Raw genomic sequence first — 23,215 nt, forward strand, 5'->3', positions numbered from 1 at the left:
CTTATTTCAATGATACTGCTGAGCAAAATTTTGAGTAGACAAAGTTTGTCTTCTTGCTCTCCTACTTCCTATTTCTATGTCATTATCTGTTCCTAGATTTCCTCTCCTCTCATGCACTGATATAGCCCAGAATCTCCCACCATAACACAGTGTATATGGACCTTTTTCTCCTCCAACCTCCCTTTTAAAATTTAGTCTCCTCCTTAACTTCATTGCCCCTTTTCACTTTCACATATACATCCATGCAATGGCCAAGTTCTATCAATCAATGAGTGCAGTATTTCAAAATATAAAGGGACCAGAGTTCATTTACTCAAACCCATATCCGAGGGAGAATCCCCAACACTACAGCAATAAATATAAATAAGGCAGAACTCATTGGAGCAGCCCATTCTCTTCTGGATAGCTTTAATTATTAGGAATTTTTTTTTTACATAGAGTCCATTGGAGCTGAACAAGATAGGGATGGGGCAGGACCTCTGTTGTTGATACAAGAAACTCTGGGATAAGGAGAGATTTTTTTTTCAATTGTAAAGGCACATATTATATCAAAAGTTTCCATCCAACATCTCACCTGCCACAGAAAATGCTGTTGAAGAGACATTGCAAGGAAAATGGTGCTCCTTACCTGGGGTCAAACAGCCATTGTATGTCAGGGACTGGACTTCAACCTAGATTTTCCTTGCTCCCAGCCTGTCTCTCTAACCACTAACTCCATGCCATCCATTATGGCACAATTTTTCATATCCTTGAAAAGTCATTGCCAACTTCTTTTTGTATACTATGCCTGGATTCTACGATTGCTTTCTTAGTCACACTGATGTTTCATACTGAGCTTACAAATCTGTTAAAAACTGCAATTCTTTTTCAGATGAACTAACTGCTTCATCTGTGATGTAGTCTTTCATTTAAAAATAATCCATCTCATTACAACGTAGTATTTTCACCTCTCAGAATGGCTGGGATGACAGGAAAAGATAATAATGAATGTTGGAACGGATATGGGAAAACACTAATGCATTGATGGTGGAGTTGTGAACTGATTCAACCATTCTGGAGAACAATATGGAACTATGCCCAAAAGGCTATAAATCCAGCAGTATTTCTACTGGGCCTGTATCCAAAAGATATCATAAAAAAGGGAAAGGGATCCACATGTGTAAAAATGTTTGTGGAAGCTCTTTTTGTAGTTGGCAAGAAACTGGAAACTGAGTGAATGCTCCTCAATTAGAGAATGGCTGAATAAGTTATGGTATATGAATGTTATGAAACAATATTCTTCCATAAGAAACAATCAGCAGGATGATTTCAGAGAGGTCTGGAGAGACTTACATGAACTGATACTGAATGAGGTGAGTAGAACGAAGAAAACATTGTACACGGCAACAGCAAGATTAATGATGATCAACTCTGACGGATGAGGCTTTTTTCCCACTAGTGAGGTGATTCAGGCCAAGTCCAATGATGTTGTGATGGAGAGAGCCATTTGCCCCCAGAAAGAGGACTGTGGGAACTGAGTGTGGACTACAACATAGCATTTTCACTTTTTGTTGTTGTTTGCTTGCTTTTTGTTTTCTTTCTCAATGTTTTCCTTTCTGATCTGATTTTTCTTATGCAACATGATAATTGTGGAAATATGTAGAGAAGAACTACCTATGTTTAATATATTAAATTACTTGCCATATAGGGGAGGGAATAGGGAAAAAGGAAGGAAAATAATCTGGAACATAAGGTTTTGCAAAGGTGAATGTTGAAAATTATCTCTGCATATGTTTTGAAATAAACAGCTTTAATAAAAAAAAAAGGGCAGCTGAATAACTAATCAGATTATCATTATTAATCAATCAAACTTAATGAAAAAAGTTAGCATTTTGGAGGGCTGAGGAAAGTAGTTTCTATTTAATTTATTCTTGATCCAGATTTCTGTAATTGCTAGCTAGCTTTCTGGGGAACTCCTCAGGTGAAAATTCCCTCCACCAGAGCAAACAGCAATTCTTCTGTAATTCAGATTCTTTAGGCATTGCATGGAAGTGCTGAGAAGTTAAAGGATTTGTTCAGGGAGAAACAACCAGAATGGGGGGAGGCAAACTTAAGAGATTCTCAAGCTACTACATTAGCTTCAACTTGAAAGCTGAAAGAAAAATCATTATAGTTCACTCAACTTTCTGATCTCTACCAATAATGCAAATAGTATACACCAAGTTTTTTTCCAACAGAATGACATTTGTCAATTCCAGAGAAAACCTACATTGCCCCAATAATTCTACTGTAGAGAATTCTCGTAATTTGATCACCAAGGCCCTTACAGTGGGCCCTGTCCATAGTCATGTGGAAAAAACTTTGTGGGGTAACCCTATTACCTAGTAGATTTCATTGCACTGAGATTTTACCTGAAGTTATTTTTTTTTGGGGGGGGGCTTACTTCATCTGTCAACAGCTGTAGGAAACAGAGAAAGAAATGAGAGCTGTATCAATGAAAATCAAACAAAGCTGATTTTGCACTAGCCCTTGCCAGAAAGGAAATGAAAGCTTTCAGGATGGCCTCATTTAGTGTAAAATGGTTTTAAAAGGAGGTCTAGGTTTAATGGAGCATCTGGTATAAGTTCACTTACTAAAAAAAGGGTAAATATCCATTTTTCTCTCTTCTCTAGAACATCAAAGCTCTTTTTTTTTGCCCCAGATAATATACCAAATACCAGACTGAAGTTTTTTTGTTCTCCTCCAAGAATTTTTTAACCAAAAGTTTCCATTATAAGACTAGAGAAAGGCGATTTAAAAAAAAAAAAAAAGTTGATGTAATTCTGAAGTGGTATCATTGTTCTAAGTCAGTTTCCTTACCAACTGTGACCCTTTTAGATGAATCACATAAAATCAGATCTTAGAGATCCAATACTTCACCAATAAAGAGAATAAGATCCAGAGATAGTTAAGCACCTAGCTTAAAAACAGCCAATTAGTGACAGACCGAGAAGACAGTCTTCTGCCTTCCAGTTCAAGGTTCTGTCCACTCTATCATATTTTGCTTACAAATTGATGGCTACAATTGGTATAAAACAATGGAAACCATTCCGAAATTTGCTAATTTCTGAATTAGAGGAATGAATGTCTTCCATATTCATGTATTTCTAAGACAATTGAGTCAGAGCTGAAAGAGACTTTACAAGCAGAAACCTAAATTCTTTAATATTTAAGTGCATTTAGGAGTCTGGTCAAGCCCTCACTTTATTGAGGAAACTGGAGTCCAGAGGGTCAAGTCACCTAGAGAATGCATGATGGAGATAGATTTCAGGCCTAGGTCCTGTGAATCTTGAGCTGATTTTCCTTTGGAGTCGTCTATTCATGCCCTGTAGTCAGGCAAGAAGCTCCTACAGATGTGCTGGACTGTACAGCCCACTGTCCTGAGCTTTTCCACAATCCTTGTGCCCTCTTCCAGTTTAAGAGTGTGGAGGCTGCTGGCCAGGAAGACCATAGGAGCTTCTATGTGGTGATGCTAGCCCAAAAATGTGATCTCCAGAATGGGACTGGGATGGAGGAAGGCTCCACCAGTTCAGAAGCTGAGGGACCCCCATCTTCTAACCTATTGGGTCCCTTACCCACTATGCCACCTGCTTGCTCCTCTTGAAAAAATGTTTTTCTGAGAAGTGGTCCCACCAGAACTGCTAAAAAAAAGTCCATGAGATGAAAAAGGTTCAGAACCCTCTGGACGGGATGGCCTAAAAGTCTCTCTGAACTTTATCAATAAAACTATCTTCACTTTAAGCACTGGGAGTTTCAGAAATGTTGTTGAGGGAATTCCTACACTGGCAGAGAGGATGGATCAAAATATCACTAAGGTGCTTTCTAACTCAAAGATTCAATGATTCCTGGGAAACAGGCAAGGTAGAATAGAAAATTCCTTCCAAGATAGATTTGACAGGATTAATTGCTCAATTTTTATATTTTAACTCACAAGGGTTTTCTCTATATTCTTCAATTTAAGAAAATCTCCCCTTTCCTGTAGCATATAAACCACAGAACACTCACACACACAAAGAGAGAGACAGACAGACAGAAACAGAGACAGAAAGACAGAGAGAGACAGAGTCAGAGAGAGTTATAAGGTAGCTGTAAGTCTTCTCTTCTATGTCTTAGATTCCTTAGCTCCTGTCAAGGTCTAGCTCAGGGCTACCTACACAAGGATTTTCCTGAATATTTCATCTCCCTTGACTCAATACTCTCTCCCACCCCCAGAAATTACTTTGGTTTTTTATATATATACATACACACATTTTTTTCCAGTTACATATAAAGCATTTTTTACATTTGTTTTTAAAACTCCCAGGTTGAGTTCCAGATTCTCTCCCTCTCTCTTTCTGCCTTCTTCTCCCTCTCATTGAGAAGGAACATGTGAAGTTATACAAAATACTGAAATTACTTTGTTTTCACTTTACTTCTACTTAGTTATTACCTATTTTCCTCAATGCCTTGAAATGTATTCTCTTTGTGTTCCCAGTACCTAACAAGGTGTCTGTCTTAAACATAGCAAATGCTAAAGAAATGCTTCCTATTTCACAGATGACAAAAACTAAGATTCAAAAATTTTGGATGATGTTTTTCTCTTTTACCAAGTGACTTATAGAGAATGAGAGATCTAAAATATGTAAGGATCCCTAAATAATTGTCTAAAACTCTCAGAAATCAAATTCAAGCAAATGTCAGACTCATGCAACTGAGCTTACAAAACATATTTGAGGACATGTGCGTCAGAAAATTGTCAATATCTTTAAGGAAAAACCAAGGTTATCTTGGATTTACAGGTTTCACAAATATTTATGCTAGGTGCTAAGAAAATAGTGTTTCCCCTGCTTAGAATGGACTTAGGTCTTTACTCTGCAAATAAACATTACAGTAACATTCTAAACAGATTTATTAGTGCTATCATTGGAAACCAAATATTTATGTAAGTTGCATGGGTTGAAAAGGTACTCTAAGGAGACTTTTAAACACAGCTTTATAAATGTTTAAGGTAATATCCTGTTTCTTTGGAGCCATCCCACCTTTCTGTATCATCTTATTTATAATTTAAAAAGACAACATGTACAAAATGATTCATTATTTCCTGCCACATAGAAATTACATTTCGATCTTCTTATCATAACTGTTCCAAAGAGAATGACTACAAGGCCATCCTTCTACACCGAAGCACGTGGAGAGAAGTCCCTAAAAGTGCTACTGGAGAAGGGGGGGGGAAGATTTGAGTCTACTGGCAGAATCAACTAAGAAAGGAGCAACTCTGAGGTCACAGAATGAGGCTACATGGAGAGGTGATGGAGATCAATTTTGTTCTCCAAATGTAGAGCTTTATTACCATTGGGACCAAGAGCAGGGCTGGAGGTGAGGGATTATTTGCACAGCTGGCTATGGCACTGTTTAACAACATTCAGAAATGAATAGCCGGCCAAGAACACCCTTCGTGCTCAATGAAAGATATTTCAGACTCTGGATGGAAAGGATCCCCAAAGAGTCACCTATCAGCACACTAATTATCCCCCCAAGAATTTTCACTGAACCTGTGAACATTTTCCAGTGACTTGATTTTGAATAAGGACCATGGAATATATTTTCCATTTAATTAAACTTTATAATTGCCCACCACCTGATTTTTTAAGGCCTAGATCTGGAGGGTTTTTTTGGTCTCCAGGCCAGCTGGCACTGCTGCCTTATTGCTACAAAAAATGTGGAAGAAAAATAACTTACCTGCTTATGAGTTGTCCTGGCCAAAACAGGAAAAGAAGGCAAGTGGACCCTGTGGAGGAAAATAAACTTAGGATAATAACTTACATTTAATAATCTATTAATAATGATAATATGGATTTAATTTTTTAAGATTGGCAGTGCCTTTGTCACTACAACCCAGTAAAACAGGTATTGTAAGGATTACTATTCTCCTCTTTTTAGATCAAACTCAGAAGGAAGGAGCAGAAAGGAAGTAACATATCTTCTGCATCTTGTTTGGATGTGTAGTTGCTGACTCCCCACCTTTGTGCCATGAAACTGAGTCTTAAAAGAACCAAACTGTACAGTGAACCTTCCCTATTTTCCCCACATACACATAATAATATGTCCCCTTATCAAGTATGCAGAGAAAGAATATGCTGCTTTTTAAATCCAGGAAGTAAGGGTTTATGTCTTAGTCTCTTAGAATTGTGGGGCTCCCTGGAGTGGTCGGTGAAGGAAATGTGATTTCTGGAACCAGGTCAAATGTGGAATCATGGCAGTCAGAAGTCCCTGAAATTATCCGATATTTAGCTCTATTTTTCCTTTCTTTTTCTACAATGCATCCTCCCTGAGGATATGTCTTACAGTGGTTGGAACAGGGGGTGCTGACATCAAGAAGACCTGGATTCAAGTCTCACCTCTAGCACGATATTGGCTGTGTGAGCCTGGACAACTCATTTAAGCTGTTCTAGGCTACTCTAGAGAACTAAACTCTGGAGATGGAAGGAATTTCCTCACGGGAACTTACATTTCTATTTCCAATCCTCTTTACATTATTGGGAATGGGTTTCTACTTTTCTGTCCACATTTTTTCACGAACTGTCATGTTTGTAAAATGATCTGTGACTATGGAATAGAGCATAGCTGACAGTAACCAAGATTAAACCATCATAAATGAAAACTAATGGAGCACCTACTATGTGCTTTGTTGTCATTCAGTGATTTAGGTTGTGTCTGATTCTTTGTGACCCCATTTGGGGTATTCTTGGTCAGGATAATGGAGTGGTGTGCCATTTCCTTCTTCAGATCATTTTCCAGATGAGGAAAACTGAGGCAAACAGGGTTAAGTGACTTGCTCAGGGTCACATAGCTAATAAGTGTCTAAAGGTGAGTTTGAACTCGGGAAGATGAGTCTTCTTGATTCCAAGCCCAGGGCGCTCTCTATCCACTGTGTCATCTAGCTGCCTCATTACATACTAAGGGTCTACAATAAAAAGGCAAGGTGGCTACTCTTCATTTACTCTAAATAAACAGGTCAAGAGCTTTAATAAGTACTTGCCTAACTAAGCATATTTCCAACTGACCCAGTCGGTTCAGACATGTAGTATGCTCCAGGTCCTTGTGGATAAGAGATGCAAAAGAAATTCAGAAATATGATCCCAAAGAGGAAAGAAAAATCATGGTGACCATCCTTTCACCCCTTCATTTCATAACCCACAAATTTTCATCAGACTAAGCCTTTTCAGACAATGAGGAACTGTGTGAGCTGCAGTGCTTTTCATCCGTGACTTTCACTGGTGATTTCTGAGGGCTCCAGAACATCAAAGCAGAGAACTAGCTTGATATGTGAGGCATAAGCATAACAAATTGTTTCACTGACGCTATGATTACCGATTGGTTGAAACAGATGACTGAGATGCTAGATCGATAGGGCAGCCTGTCCCTGAAAGAAACTTCTGGCAAAGAAGTCATTCCTGGGAAGAATTTTTAAAAGGGGCTCCCAGACATTCATCCATGAGCATTTATTAGGTGCCTGCTGCATACACAGCATCCATCACACTCTGGGGTTAAAGAGGACACAAAGTCCATATCCAAGTCAGGGAGCAATCACCTGCTTTTGTGCATCGTGAAGAACGATCTTTGTGTTCAAAGAGGGGAGAGGGGTGATGTAATGACTGGAAATGATATGAGGATTCTGGCGCATTTTGCCATTATCCGTTACAGAAGATGCATGTGTACAAGCCTGCAAGGGCTCAAAATGCAATCCAGACTCTGCAGCTGGTTTTGAATGATCTCAGCTGGACTGCTTGCGCAGTGGGAGGGGGAGCCGAATTCTTGTAGCCTGGCTGTCCCTAGCCCTGGACCTAGTGGAAATGCTGCTGCCAGACCCAGACAGAGCACCATCTCGCCCAGATTCAAAGGTAATCCCGGGGTCTCCCAGACAGCTATCCATTTTTTACTGCATCCAAGCACTTGGTTGATGGTGCATCCTTTGAAGTTCACTTACCACTGAGAAAGAGTTCCCTGATGCAGAACATGTGGCTATCAGGGAAAGGGGGGGGATTAGGACAGGGGCTATAGCTAGATGACCCAGTGTTGGGGTGCTAGGGCTGGAGTCAGGAAGACCTATCTTTATGTGTTCAAATCCAGCCTTAAACATTTACTAGCTGTGTGGCCATGGGCAGCTCACTTAACCTTCTTTGCCTCAGTTTCCTCATCTGTAAAATGAGCTGGAAAAGGAAATGGCAAACTACTCCAGTATCTCTGTCAAGAAAACCCCAAATATGGGGCAGCTAGATAGTGTAGTGGGTAGATCACCAGTCCTGAAGTCAAGAGGGCCTGAGTTCAAATCTGGCCTCAGACACTTAACACTTCCTAGCCGTGTGACCCTGGGCAAGTCACTCAACCCCAATTGCCTCAGCAAAAAGCAAAAAATAAAATAAAAATAAAATGTGGTCACAAAGAAACACAACTGAAAAATGAGTAAACAACAGCAATAGCTACATTCTCCCAAGCTTCAGAAGCGTTTAGGGGCTTTATGATAGATGACTAGGCTGGGTGGGCATCTTCAAATAACCAACAGGTGACTGGCTACTCATATTCAATTATTAGCCATTCATAGCTGGGTTTCCACTGGGGCAGCATCTCTTAGAGAATCCCACATCTTTGTTGGATGGGAAGGGGTTAGAAACTAGAGTGCAGAAAAAACAGAGAAGGAGAAAAGGACTGACATCTACATGGTACATTGGAGTCTTCAAAAGATGCCTTTAACACATTCTTTAAGCTCCACACCCATCTTGTGAGATAGTATCATCCCCATTTCACAGAAAAGAAAACTGATTCTCATAAATGATTTGTCCACATCTAGGATGTGTTTCAGGAAGGCCTAGAATCTGATTCTTGTTGACTCCCAGTCCTACATGCTATCATTTCTTCTACTATACTCAGTAGCCTTATCTCCCCTAGTCCTGCTATTTCAATCAACAGGCTTCTATTAAGCATTTACTATGTGCCAGAATCATGACTAAATATTGGCAATATCCATAAAGGCAAAAACAATTTCTACCTTGAAGGAGCTTATATTCAAATCAGAAAGCCAATTTTAGATAATTAGACACAGACATTCGATATGTTGCTAGTTGGCCCTGTTGTTTCGAAATGAAGAACTTGAGAAGAGTAGAAAGTAGAACTCTTAAGGTATGTTAGCAAATCAGAATAACAGAATTTTATTGGGAGGGGGTCTTAGGGCTTCTGTAGTTCAACCCATTTTATTGATGAAGAAACTGAGAGTTAGTTGTAAAAATTGTGGAGTCTCTTACAATCTGTGTGGTTTAGAGTTACCCTGAAAGAAATGGCTAACCACTTCAGTAACTCTGCCAAGAAAACCCCAAATGGGATCATGAAGAGTTGAATACAATTGAAAATGACAATAATGGCTATACTCCCTCCAAAATTATGTAACCTTTCAATGACACAGAATCCAGGCCTCCTAATTCTTCTCAGTTCAAGAAGTAGGGTAGTAAGTAACAGAATCCTATAGTTAGCTTCTAAACCTTTCATTTATCATCATCATCATCATCATTGCATTTACATAATATTTAAAGGCTTGCAAAGTACTTTACAAATATTTTTTCATTTTATCTTCATGATGGCCCTAGTTGGTAGGTACAGTTACTATCCCTATTTTACAGATGAGGAAACAGACTCCGAGGGAGTTTAAGTGCTGCTCAGTACTCATACAGCTAGAAAATATCTGAAAGCTAGATTTGAACTTCCATCTTCCTATCTTTGAATCCAGCACTCTATCCACTGTGCCACTGATCTGTTTCTTAATTCATTAGGTCAAAAGAATCTCCCATTTTACTATTCCTTGAAGATACATCTTTTTTTTTCCTGACACCAAATAGAAGGATGTCATTTCTCTTTTCTCAATCAACTTAATATGCTTGAAGAAAATTCCCAGTGGGCGTGGTCACCCTTTCTGAGATCTATAAAAAGCTAGCTTCCCTCTTGGACTTGGACTATATCTGAAATAGAGAATTAAAAAAGCAACATTTGACAATTAACATGTAGATAGTGTTTTAAAGTTTACAAAGAAACTTTTCATCCTCCTCATAACATTTTTGAACTATTTGCAATTATTGTCCCCATTTTACAGATGAAGAAAATGAGTTTCAGAGAGATTGAGTGATGTGCCCAAAGGTCACATAGTTAGCAAATGTAAAATGTGGAATTAGCAGCCAGGTTTGTCCTGATTCCAAGTGACAATTACTCTTTCCACTATATCACGCAGTCTTATCTTTGAGCAAAACTTCTATTTAAATTAAACATAAAACTGAAGATCACTACACAACAATTAATTTTTTTTAACTTCTTAAAACATTGCCAAGAAAGAGAGCAGGAGAAGCATTTTAAATTTTTTTTTATTGCTAACAAAGTAAAGCTGATACTCTGACTTTCTTGGAAATAGATTTCTTTTCTTTTTTATTGGAAATATATTTCTTAAAGGTAAAAGAATCAGGCTAGAGAATCTCTTAGAAACCAGCCAACCAGATTATCTTAGAAACACATACATACATACATATACATATAAATATAAATATATATATATATATATATATATAAGTTTGTTCTGCAGAGAAAGGATCTCTATTTCCATCCCTTGCCTTACTCAAGAGTTGTTCAAGAGTTCTAAGGGTTCTCTAAAAACAGGGTACCATAGGATTGTTTTCAGATACAGTTTCCTGACCCAGTAAGAAAAGGAAGAGAGATCATTACTACTCACTGTGGTCATTAACCCTATCTGACAAACTCAGTTCAGGACCATTCTGCAATATAACCCAATTAAAAATATGACTGGGCATTAAAATATAGGATTACCCCCTTTTAATAATATGAAACCAGGTTTTAACAATCTGAAATAGAATTTAGACAAATGGGATTCAGCATCCTCCCATCCTTCACTTAGTCACCAAATAATAGATCTTTGAGTCAAAAGGAGCAGCAAAAGATACCATCGGTCTCTGCTCAGGAAGGTAAGATGTAATTATCCAGAATTTATAGATAATACAGAGAGGCCCAGACAGGATAAGAGAGCTGGCTAAGGTCACACAGTAAAAAGTGGATCTGTTGCCACTTTTTAAACACCTATTATTCTAGAAGGACAGAAAACAAATGTCAAGGATCCCCTCCTTGACCAAGTCCTCAAGTTTAACAGTCCAGCAGAATCTTTTGACATCTGTGTGGCTCTTAGAATGCCTGCAATAAAAATAATTTCATCTGATCCTCAAAGCAAGCAGAGTTGAGGGACAGGTAAGAGCTATTATTGCTCCCATTTTACAAATGAGGAAACTGAGGTTAAGTGACTTGCCCAGGATCATACAGCCAATGTCTAAGACCAGTTTTGAACTTCAGGGCTTCCTGACTTCAAACCTAGTGCTCTCTACTGAGACACTTGGCAGCTCCAAGGAATTACATTGCTTTTAAATAACTCATTGCACTTGTCTGACCCTTCTTCCTTAGTCACACTTTCTGGTTCGCCATCCACACAATGCCCTCTGAGTGAGAGTCCTTCAGGGCCTGTCCTCCCGGGTGCACTGACCTTCTTTCATAATACTTCCCTCTTGGAGATCTCATCAGATCCTCTGGGCTTAACTGGGATGACTCAGATTTACATGGAAAGCTCCAGTCTCCTAAGCTCCTGTCCTACATTATCAACTGTCCATTGGACCTTTCAAACTGGATGTACCAGAGACATCTCAAACTATAAAGGTCAAAACGCCCTCAAAATAAAAATAGATCCAAAACTTATTCTTTTTGCCCAAAATTCTCTACTCAACTTCCTTGTTTCTATAGAAGGCACTACCATTTTCCCATTCTCCTGAGGGTTACAGACTTTTCTTTATCCTTATTCCTCACTCCTTCTTCCTCCAATCAATTTCCAAATCTTGTTTCTACATCTCTCCCAGCTTATCTCTTCTCTCTGCTCACACAATTGTTGTCTAGACTATAGCAATGTCCTCCTCATTGGATTTCCTGTCTAAACTCTCCCCAGCTTCAATCCATCCAACAAAGCCGCCAAAATGGTTTTTCCTTAAGTACAGATCTAACCATTTTACTCTCCTACTCAATAAACTTTCCAAATAAAACTCCTTTTTGTCTTGTAAACTCTTCACAACTTTATACTTCTCTATTTTTTATAGGCTGATTACTCTTCTGCTCCATGCCCTACAGTTGAGACAAGATAGTTTTCTCTGTCTAGAATGGCCCTCTTCACTTCATTGAAAACTGACATCTTTCAATTTATCATCTTCTCTAGGAAGCTCGTCTTGATCCTTATCCCCCATCCCTACTCCCTATTACTGCCCTTCCTCTTCCTTTGTTTTTAATTACTTGTATTTATTATTCACTCACTTCTCTGTGTACATGATGCTTACATTCCGAGAATCTAAGTTCCTTAATAATAGGATTTCTCTCTCTCTCTCTCTCTCTCTCTCTCTTTCCTTCTCTCTCTTTCCTTCTCTCTCTTTCCTTCTCTCTTTCCTTCTCTCTCTCTCTCTCTCCTTCTTTCTTCCTACCATCTATCTTCCTTCTTCCTTCCCTCCTTTCCTCTTTCCTTCCTTCCTTTTTTCTTTCTTTTCTCTTCCTTATGTTCTTTCTCTTCCTTTCTTTTTTCTTTCTTTCCAGCTCTGTATCCCTGTCTCTCTCTATCTCTGTGTCTCAATTTCTCTTTTCTCTGTGTCTCTTTCTCTATATCAGAATCCTTAGAGACCAGCATAGTGCCCAGCACTGAGCAGGCACTTACTAAGTGCTTGTTGACTGACTGTACACTTGACCCTACTCGACAGAACATGCAGTGCCTGGCTCCATACTCATCCTGATTCTGATTGTGCTAACCTTCCTGGCCGGTTCCTGGGAGCAGCTGGGAGAGCTCAGCATACACTAGGTATCTACCAGAGGCTGGATGCAGCTGGGCACAAGAAAGCTGCCAACATCCTGTCTAGACCATCACAGAAGAAGATCTCGGAATTATGAAGGAGTTCAGAGACCATCTAAATCAACTGTGACCTGAACAAGAATACTGCCCCTGCTCCCACATACAACAAGAAGCCATATAGCCTTTGCTTTCTATCTCTCATCCCTGTCTTTTTCTGTCTGTTTCCGTCTCTCTCTCTGTTTGTTTCTCTGTTCTCTGTGTCTCTCTGCCTCTTTTTCTTCTCTCTGTCTCTCTCTCTGAATCTCTGTCTCTCTCTATCTCTCTATGTGTGTCTGTGTATCTATTTCTTTGTTCCTGTCTGTATCTCTGGCTCTCTGTGTCTCTGTGTCTACGTCTGTGTCTGAGTCTCTGTCTCTCAGTCTCTCTCTTTCTCCTTTTTTTCCCTCTCTCTTTCTGTCTCTCTCTTTCCCTGTCTCTGTCTCTCTATCTCTGTATCTCCATCTGTCTCTCTATCTCTGTATCTCCATCTGTCTCTCTGTCTCTCTTTCCCTCCCTCCCCATTTCCCTTCTTTCTCTCCCTCCCTCTCCCCCCCCTTACAAAGAGAAGGAAATCCCTATCCCTTAAGCAACTGGCCCTGTTTGGCAGGTCTTCCTTACATGAATATAAATCTTCCTACATAATTTCTAATTCTGCCCTCCAAGATCATACAAAACTATCATCTTCATGTGATTATCCTTGAATACTTGAAGACAATTATCAGGTCTTTTCTAAGTTGTCTCCCCATGAGGTTAAACGGTTCCTTCAACTGATCCTCACACAGCCTGGTCCTTAGGCCCTCCACTAGCCTAGGGGCAGCTGAATGGCATGATGGATAGAGCGCCAAGTCTGAGATCTGAGTTAATCTGGCCTCAGATGCTTTTCAGCTGTGTTATCTTGTGCAACTCACTAGGTTTCTGTTTGCCTCAGTGTCCTCATCAGTAAAATAGAGATGGTAATAGCCCCTACGTTCCAGGGCTGTTATGAGAATCAAAGGAGATAATAACAATGATAAGGTGCTTAGCACAATGTGCGGCATGTAGTAAGCACTAATGTTAGTTGTCATCATCATCATCCTTATTCTTATCCTAAGTGTCATCCTCTAGACATCTTCCAGCTTATCCAGGTCTTCCCTAAAAGGCTGCATCCAACACTAAACACAGTATTCCTGTATTTCACAATACACTAAGCACAGGAAGTACTGATCACAGAGGTCTGACCAGGACAGTAGAGCAGAGCTGTCAGATCTCTAGTTTTTTATGATACATCTCTTCATGTAACCTAAGATTGTATTAACCTTCTAGGCTATTGACTCTTATTGAGTTAGAAGTCCACTGAAACTCCCAGATCTTTTTTTTTTTTTTTAAGAAATATTTAAGACTAAATACAAAATAAGAAAAAACAAAATAGGAAAAGAAAGACAGAAATTTTTTTTAAAGATTATCATGTGCCCAGCAGAACATCAGGGAACATTGGATATATGTAACAATAAAATTTCATTTCAAGAAAGCATATATAATAATGAGAGACATTATATTCATGACTATTTAGTCTTTGCTTCCTTGTAGGTACTTTTACTTTGTTCTTTTTCTCCCCGCTTTTCATTCCACACTCCCCCAAGCAGGCTGGAGTTAAGCACAGATGCATTTATATATACATATCTATATATTCACGCCCATATATATCTATGTATATACACCTACATGAATATATATACACATGCATCTAAAACAATATTAATATGGTTAAGACATGCTATAGATCTCTCTTGATCGAATCTTTAAGTTTGATTTTGTCTGAGATCAATGATTACTAGCCTTACTTTTTGTTTCTAATAAATTCTACTCCTAATCCTTGTTATTATGTTTGTGTATATCTCTTATTTCCCATCCCTGCTAATTCTTCTTTATTAATTATTTTCCTCATTAATTTGTACACTTTGTCCCACTACCATAAATCTACACTCTTCTATACCCCACCTTATCTTATTCCCTCCCCCTTATTTCTTTATGGATTTTGCAGGGTGCTCTACCCTTCATGGTATGTATACACACACACACACACACATATGTATGTATTGTTCCCTATTTAACCCATTCTCAATGTGAGTAGGTTTTCAGAACCACACTCCTCCATCTAACACCTCTGTGTCAGTTTTTCCTCTGCACCTCATTCATATAGCATAATTACTAGTTTTACCTTTTCCTAGACAAACTTGCTTTTTAGAGTCAGATCATACTCACCTCTGCCCCAATCTTTCTTTTGATATTCTCAGTTACTGATGTCAGCCTTAGATATATGGTTTATATTTCCACATCCAAAATATAAACAATTTGTCCTTGTTGAGTCCCTTGAAATTATTCTTTGACGTTAATACTTATATGTTAAATTTTCTATTGAATTCAGGTTTGGTAGAGACAAAATCTTGAAAATCTGCAGATTCATTGAATGTCCATTTTTTTGTTCAATATTAAATTTAGTTTGATTAAATATATTTTTGGCAACAGGTCTAGTTCTTTAATTGTCAATATAGGATATTCCAGAATTTGCAGTCTTTTATTATAGCTGCTTGATAAATCCAGTATAATGCTAATTTGGCTCCAGGATATTTGAATTTTTTTTGTTGTTGGTTGGTTGGTTGTTGCAAATTTTTCTCTTTAATCTGGAGGATTTGAAATTTAGCAGTAATGTTCTCATGCTGTTTTCCCTAGATCTTTTTGAGGTAGTGATGGGTGGATTTTTTCTATTTCTACTTTCCCCTTATGCTCTGTCATTTCAGGACAGTTTTCTTTGATTATTCGTTATTACGTCAAGGTTCTGGTTTTGGTCATAGCTTTCAGGTAGTTCAATTATTTTATATACTTTTCTCGATCTGTTCTCCAGATCCATTGTTTTTCTTATGTTTGACATTCTCTTTTATTTTTTCATTTTTTATATTTTGTTTCATTATTTCTTGGTCTTTTATAGCTTCCCTAGCTTCCCTTTGCCCAATTCTAATTTTTTAAAATTATTTTCTTTTTAAGACTCTGTACCTCCTTTCCAGGTTGTTTAATTTTTCTTCCAAAATCTTGTTTTTCTTGGATTTAAAAAAAAAATTTTCCTCAGTGTCTCTTATTTGATTTTTAAAGTCTTTTTTGAGTTCTATCAATTCTTTCTGGGCAGCAGCCATTTAACATTACTCCTTGGAATAGAGGAGGTTTTTTTTTTACTTCAGTGTCTTACTCTGAAGAGGAAACCTGGTCTTTGCTATTCCCATAATAAGTTTCCATGGCTATATTCTTTCTTCTTTGCCTATTCAGTTTTGAAAATGAGAAATATTACGGAAGCACCTCTAATCGTGGGGTGGAGGGTGTGGCCCCCTGGCTTTACTTCTCACCTGGAACCCGCAGCCAGCAGCGTCCCGGCCCCTGCGTCCGCCCTCCCGGTGTGCTGGTTCCTTCTCGCTCAGGGCGGAGTTTCTGAGGCACAGCTGGGCCCGGAGTTCCTGATCAGGTGAAGTTCCCTCACTCGGCCCGGGCTCAGACCTCCCCCCTCCCCACTCTCCACGTGCTCCCGGAGTTACCTGTGGTTCTAAATCAGGCTCCAACCAAGCCCCGCTCTCCCCCACGTGGTGCTAGTGTGGAAAGAGCCCAGAGCTGTTTGCACTTCACACCGGCTGATCCCCAGCCTGGGGTCTTTCTTTGGGTCCCCTCTCGGGTTCTCCCGGGAGGACCCCCAGCTCTGCCCCAAGTCTTCCTGATTTTTCACCAGTCTATGTTCGCCCTGAGGCACAAATTTGTTCTGTTTGTGGGGGAAATCTGGAGAGCTTGGAATTTTCTGACCCACCCTATCATCTTCCCAGAATCCTCTGGCCCCAATACTTTTTTTTTTTTTTTAAGAACTATCCCAATTTTGTTATATCCATTTGACTTTTTTTTAACCCAAGTGTAATAATTATCCTTATTAAATTTAATACTATTCATTAACTCGTATCAAAATCTTTTTGAATTCTTACTTTTCTATCAAGTGTGTTCTTTCTCTACTTTAGGTCAACTGGAAAAAAATGTGGCTATATTTAAGTTATAGATAAAGAAAATAATTAATTGCTCCAGACCAAGAGGGTCTGGAATGGAACATAAATGGAAGGGATTCACCACTGAAGACCTCCTTCCAAGATGACAGTGAATATTCGTGATTATGCCTTGAGTTTGCCATTCAACCCATGCTGACTTTACTTATGTTATGGTCTAGCCCACCTCTCTCCATGAATTCACATAAATAGTACAAGGGAGTCTGGTCAATTCTTCCCTTTTCTGATGAGAATCAGATCCCGAATAGATTTTCCCTTTGATGATTTCTCTTCCATCATCACCATTCACCTTTGAAAGAAGAAAAGTTTCTCAAGAGAGAAACAGTCGAATTTAATTCAGTAAGAGAGGTATAGTTAATGGGGTGCTGGGATTGTAATCAATTAAGTTTTCAACAACATCTAGCCCACACTAACTTTTACACACACACACACACACACACACACACACACCCAATGTCCCAAGAGTCTTAAGTTGAAAAGCTTAAAACTGTACTAAGACTTTTTGGATACTGTGTATAGATACATATATACACACACATATCTACAAACACACAAGATACACTTGAATACACAGCTCTTCTTTGTAACACATTGTATACTTCTGCAGAAAGTCCATTGACACAGCTCAGGGTGCATAGGATTTCCCAAGACATGCGATTCCCTGAAGAATGTGCATCCTTAGCAAGGCTGCAGGGTCACATAGCAGTTTAGGTTTTCCTTTAGAGAACTGATGATGTTACTAGATAAAGAGAGGTGGATTGATGGAGAAAAAAAGAGAAACACAGAGAGAAAGAGACGGAGAGAAAGAGGGAGGGAGGGAGACAGAAAGAAAGACAGAGAGAGAGACACAGAGAGAGAGAGAGAGAAGAGAGAGAGAGAGAGAGAGAGAGAGAGAGAGAGAGAGAGACAGAAAGAAAGACAAAGAGACACAGAGAGAGAGAGAGAAAGAGAGAGAGAGAGAGAGAGAAATATTAAGAAATATATGCATTTCTCTAAACTAAAAACCATTTTCAGACTTCCCTGTTTAAAAGTACAATCAGTTCTGTTTATAACTTATTTTGAAAATGCCAATTTGTTCCAATGTTATTGATATATCAGGAAATAATTTACTCAAACTTCCTGTTTCTTTGAACGGTTTTCATTCCCTAAAAATACTGAGAGAATATAAAAAACTATCCCACTTCACAATAATTTACAAACTGCAACCCTTCTAACTCTTTCATAAGCAAATCTCAGGTCTTTGTCAAGGTAGAATATCATAGTTATTATATATTTTCTGGTACAGTAGGAGTTGGGGGCAGTGGAGGACCAGTTTGTCCCACAACTTAACCTTTTTCATGACCCCCCCCGCACCCAATCACCTCAACACTGGAATTTTGTCCTATCCAACCTATTTAAGACTTTACCAGCCCACAAGGGGCAAGTGGAGTACAGACTCAGCTTTTGAGTGTACCCCAACCCCATTTCTGCATTAAGCCAAGTAGTTTTTATTATGTGATTTTCATATTTAAGAATGAATTGTAGAAGATCAAGAATAGAGGACCTTCAGTTCCAGTGATCTTGTGATGAAGGGAGTCATTTGCATCCAGAGAGAGGATTATGGGAACTGAATGTGGATCACAACATAGTATTTTCACTTTTTTTTTTTTTTTATTGTCGTTGGCTTACATTTTGTCTTCTTTCTTTTTTTTTTTCTTTTTTGATCTTTTTCTTGTGCATCAAGATAATTGTATAAATATGTATGCATATATTGGACTTAACATATATTTTAACATGTTTAACATGTATTGGATTACTTACCATCTAGGGGAGAGAGTGGGGGGAAGAATGAGGAAATTTGGAACACAAGGTCTTGCAAGAGTCAATGTTGAAAAATTATCCCTGCTTGTTTCAAAAATAAAAAGCTTTAATAAAAAGAATAAAAAAGAATAGTGGGCCTTTCCTAAAGAAATGGATTAAGAGTGATAACCCAAATGTAACTCTTATCTATTAAGATCAGTGCCTCCCTGGCATGCTAAAGCAGATAAAGAATAGTGAAATCTTTTGCATTCAAGGTTAAGATAATTAATGATTGTGGAGAAGAAACCTTTTTCCAATTCTTTAGGGGACTGGTCCAGGAAGGAACCCAGTAGTGACTGTGCAGTAACTATTCAGGAATGTTAACCTCAAACTGTATTTTAACATATTATACTCTTTTCCTTGTTCAAGATTCCTATAAATGTTTCCTCAAATTATCTTGGAATAGAAAAGCACATTGGAGGGCATGGGCAACGGTGCCAGTTTGGATAACTTTCTCTAGGTTAGAAATTCTTAGAAATTAGGTCAATGATGAATTAAATAAAAAAGGTTTTCTGGAAAATTATGTCTAATTCAGAATTGAGTAATTATATTTTCTTTGTCAAAGAGCTATCTGTCCCTTCTACTTCAATAACTCAAAGCTTCTGAAAAGTGAACAGGTTCCAATGAACAAACAACAGAAAAAAACTGTGTTGTGCAGAAAATGGTAAAAATTAGTAGAGGAAGTATTTGTGTATGGGGTGGGGAGGTAGGAAATAAAGTAGGTTCTGAAGAGTGTTTAAAGGATTGGCAGACAGGAGATAGTGGAAGAGAACTGATTAAACCCTAACAGAAAGGTAGGAATGAACCCCAATACAGAGCCATTTGCCATTAGGTGAGCACTTAATGAAATCTATCCCCATAATAAAAAAACAAAACAAAACAAAACAAAACAAAACAAAACAAAACAAAACAAAACAAAAACTCATGTGTCATATTACTAGGAAGTCACTCTTTAAAGGAGAATGAACTTAGAAATAGAGTCAGAAGGCACTTAAGGGCTATATTCACTCACTAGATATATCTATGATGCAGGAGTCATTTAATTAGTAATCCTAAATCAGGAGCAGCTAGATGGCACAGAGGGCAGAGCAGTGAGCCTGGAGTCAGAAAGATCTGAGTACAAATACAGATTTCAATAGTTACTAGCTATGTGACTTAACTTAGCAAGTCATTTAACTCTGCCTCAGTTTCCTCATCTATAAAATGAGCTGGAGAAGGAAATGGCAAACCACTTTAATATCTCTGCCAAAAAAAAACCCCAAACGGGGTTATAAAGGATCAGAAATAATAATTCCCTCCCTTCCTCTCTCTCTCTCTCTCTCTCTCTCTCTCTTTCTCTCTCTCTCTCTCTCTCTCTCTCTCTCTCTCTCTCTCTCTCTCTCTCTCTCTCTCTCTCTCTCTCTCTCTCTCTCTCTCTCTCTGTGTCTCTCTCTCTGTCTCTTTCTCTGTCTCTCATTCTATGTGTATCTTCTTGTTTCTCTGTTTCTCTCACTCTCGTGTGTGTGTGTGTGTGTGTGTGTGTGGTGTGTGTGTGTGCTCTATCTCAATTCTTACAATAATAACTATAAGGTTACTTCCTAAATGGAACTCAATTTTTTGGAAACTAGAGGCCAATGTTATAGTTTTTACCACCACCACCGGCACCACAACAGTTCTTTGTTGCAATGGAAGTTTCTTTTGGCAAGAGACAGTAGTCACTAAGAAATAACAATTATGTTTCAAGTAAAAAAATAAATAAATAAATAAAATAAAAAATAAAAAAAGTTAAAAAAAAAAAAAAACTCTGAGGGACCTAGAAATGGCACAGCAAGTCAGATAGAGAATGGTCAGTTGCTTTTGCTGCATAAAGATATAAATGGCTCACAAGGAAAAATTAACCAACAAAGATAAAGATGTCTCAGATATATGAGAAATTGAAATCTTACATTAGAAGTCAATGTGTCTTAAAAGCCAAAATCATGGTCTGCAAATGGAAAAGAGAGCTAAGATATGCCCACTCTGAAAATTCAGTCTTTAATAAAGGGTAAATGAAGTGACCTACTTGCTATTATTCTTTCAAATTGTGAGTGTTTAATAGATTCAATAAAAAGATGACAAAAATAATTTGTTTGAAATCTGAAAGCCTGGGTTCAAATCTCAATTCTCTTACTATTGGGTCAACCTTTAGCAAGTTATCTTACCACGCTGGGCTTCAGTTTCCTCATCAGTAGAATGAGAGAGGTTGAAAAAGATGATCTCAAAGGTCTAGCTTAAAGACTGTGATTCTACAAAACAGAACAGACTTTTTCAACAAGCAGTTATTTTGTCAAGTGAGATTTGCTACTCTGCCACCAAATTCAAGGATCCATAATTCATTTTTATGGATACTTCTTCTAGTGACAGGGATCCTGAGTCCTTTTATGCATTGGTAAATGGTCTTTAAGAGTTACTGTGGCTAAAAAATTTATCAGTCTGAGGTCAACCGGGTCTTAGCTTATCCAAGGCTGGCTCTAGGGCAGCAGTCAGTCCATCAATGGAGCTATATTTAAATACAGTATTTGAATAAAAACTCAGGAGTGCCACCACTTAATGAGGCAACAAAGAGGAACTCTAATGGATTCTGAGTATGTGTGTGTGTGTGTATGTGTGTGTGTGTGTGTGTGCATATCTCTTTCTCTCTCTCAACTCTCACAATAATAACCATAAGGTTACATAAGATCACTAGGAGCCCATATATTTTTGGAAACTGGAGCCAAATATTACACCACAATAGTTACAGTTTTCTTATAAATTAGCTCTTTTGAAGGTAATAGAAAGATATGAATGGGGAAAGGAGAAAAGAAAAGAGAAGAGAGAAGAGGGGAGAAAAGGGAAGAGAAGAAAGAAAGTGAAAAGGAAAGGTGAGGAGAGGAGGGGAGGAAAGGGGAGGGGACAGGAGGGAATCTCATGCTATTCAGTATTTTTGGAGGTATGTGGGAAAACAACACATGCATTATTTTTCATTATACTCAGTGAATTCTTTTTAAAAATTTTTGACGGAGGGGCAGCTAGGTGGTGAAGTGGATAGAGTACCAGCCCTGAAGTCAGGAGAACCTGATTTCAAGTCTGGCATCAGACACTTAACACTTCCTAGCTGTGTGACCCTGGGTAAGTCACTTAACCCCAATTGCCTCAGCAAGAAAAAAAAAATTCTTGAGGATTGCTTTTTCAATACTGAAAGGATCCTCTGATTCCATGGATGGAGCCACTCCTACTGACACAGTTCCAAAATTTAATAGAAAATCTTTAAATAGAAAGTCTTTCTGAGAAGCTGTGGTCAAAACAAATTGACCATCTGGTACCTGAAAGTGCCTCTCAGAGTTTATCTGAGGTGGTCCATCACTAGCCACATTCTTGAAGCCTTTCCAGCTCTGTAGGAACAGTCAGAGCTTGTGCTTCAAGAGCACAGGGTCACCTCCATGATATGGTGTGGAAGGAAGCAAAATAGGGCTTTAGTAGAGGAAATAGACTTTTCAAATATTTTAATTGTTTATATAAATCATTGCTTGGGGATGGGGGAAGTACAGATTTTTAAGAGGATCTAAACCCCAGTAATGTCGACATGCAATCATAAACACATTAAAGTTTCAAGATAAATCTCCATAAAAGGAGCTTTCTTAGCTAAGTTGCCTTTAAAAGGAAATTCCCCAAATATCTAAATTTACTTATCCAACAAATTTTTGTTAAATACCTACTTTATATAAATCTCTGTCACAATTAAAAAACAAAAACTCAAATTTATGGTTGACACTATCCTTATCGGTCCTTTTAACTGTGTGTATGTGTGTGTGTGTGTGTGTGTGTGTGTGTGTGTGTGTGTGTGTGTGTGACCAGCAGAGCTGACTCCAAAAGAAAATGATAGTGGTACATCTCAGCTCTCTGTCAAAAAGGAAGTTTTAGACAGAGGATCTTTGTTACACGAAATCTCTTGGCTACCAGTCAATCAATTAATCAATAAACATTTATTAAGCACTTACTTTGTTCCAGGCACTGTGTGAAATATTGGGAATACAAAAAGAGCATCCCCCCTAAAAAAAAGTCCTTCACAACAGAGTCTGCCCTTAAGGAGCTTAAAATCAGTGGGGGACACTTAACACCGTACACCAAGATAAGGTCAAAATGGGTTCATGATCTAGACATAAAGAATGAGATTATAAATAGATTACAGGAACATAGGATAGTTTACCTCTCAGACTTGTGGAAGAGGAAGGAATTTATGACCAAAGAAGAACTAGAGATCCTTATTGATCACAAAATAGAAAATTTTGATTATATCAAATTGAAAAGTTTTTATACAAACAAAACTAATGCAGACAAGATTAGAAGGGAAGCAATAAAC

At 38.3% G+C, this 23,215-nt stretch overlaps 1 long non-coding RNA gene across 1 annotated transcript in view; it reads right to left on the minus strand.

Annotated features, from left to right (window-relative positions):
- Window positions 1-16,431, minus strand: part of LOC141547784 (uncharacterized) — a 53,134-nt gene extending 36,703 nt beyond the window's left edge. Inside the window, exons 1-2 of the long non-coding RNA XR_012483623.1 lie at window positions 16,327-16,431; window positions 5,737-5,785 (exon numbers count right to left, since the gene is read on the minus strand). This is a non-coding gene — a long non-coding RNA (uncharacterized LOC141547784). The remainder of the gene's footprint in view (window positions 1-5,736; window positions 5,786-16,326) is intronic.
- Between the last annotated feature and the right edge of the window lie 6,784 nt (window positions 16,432-23,215).

The sequence above is a fragment of the Sminthopsis crassicaudata genome, chromosome 6, assembly GCF_048593235.1.
Source record: "Sminthopsis crassicaudata isolate SCR6 chromosome 6, ASM4859323v1, whole genome shotgun sequence".
In the NCBI taxonomy this organism is placed as follows: Eukaryota; Metazoa; Chordata; class Mammalia; order Dasyuromorphia; family Dasyuridae; genus Sminthopsis; species Sminthopsis crassicaudata.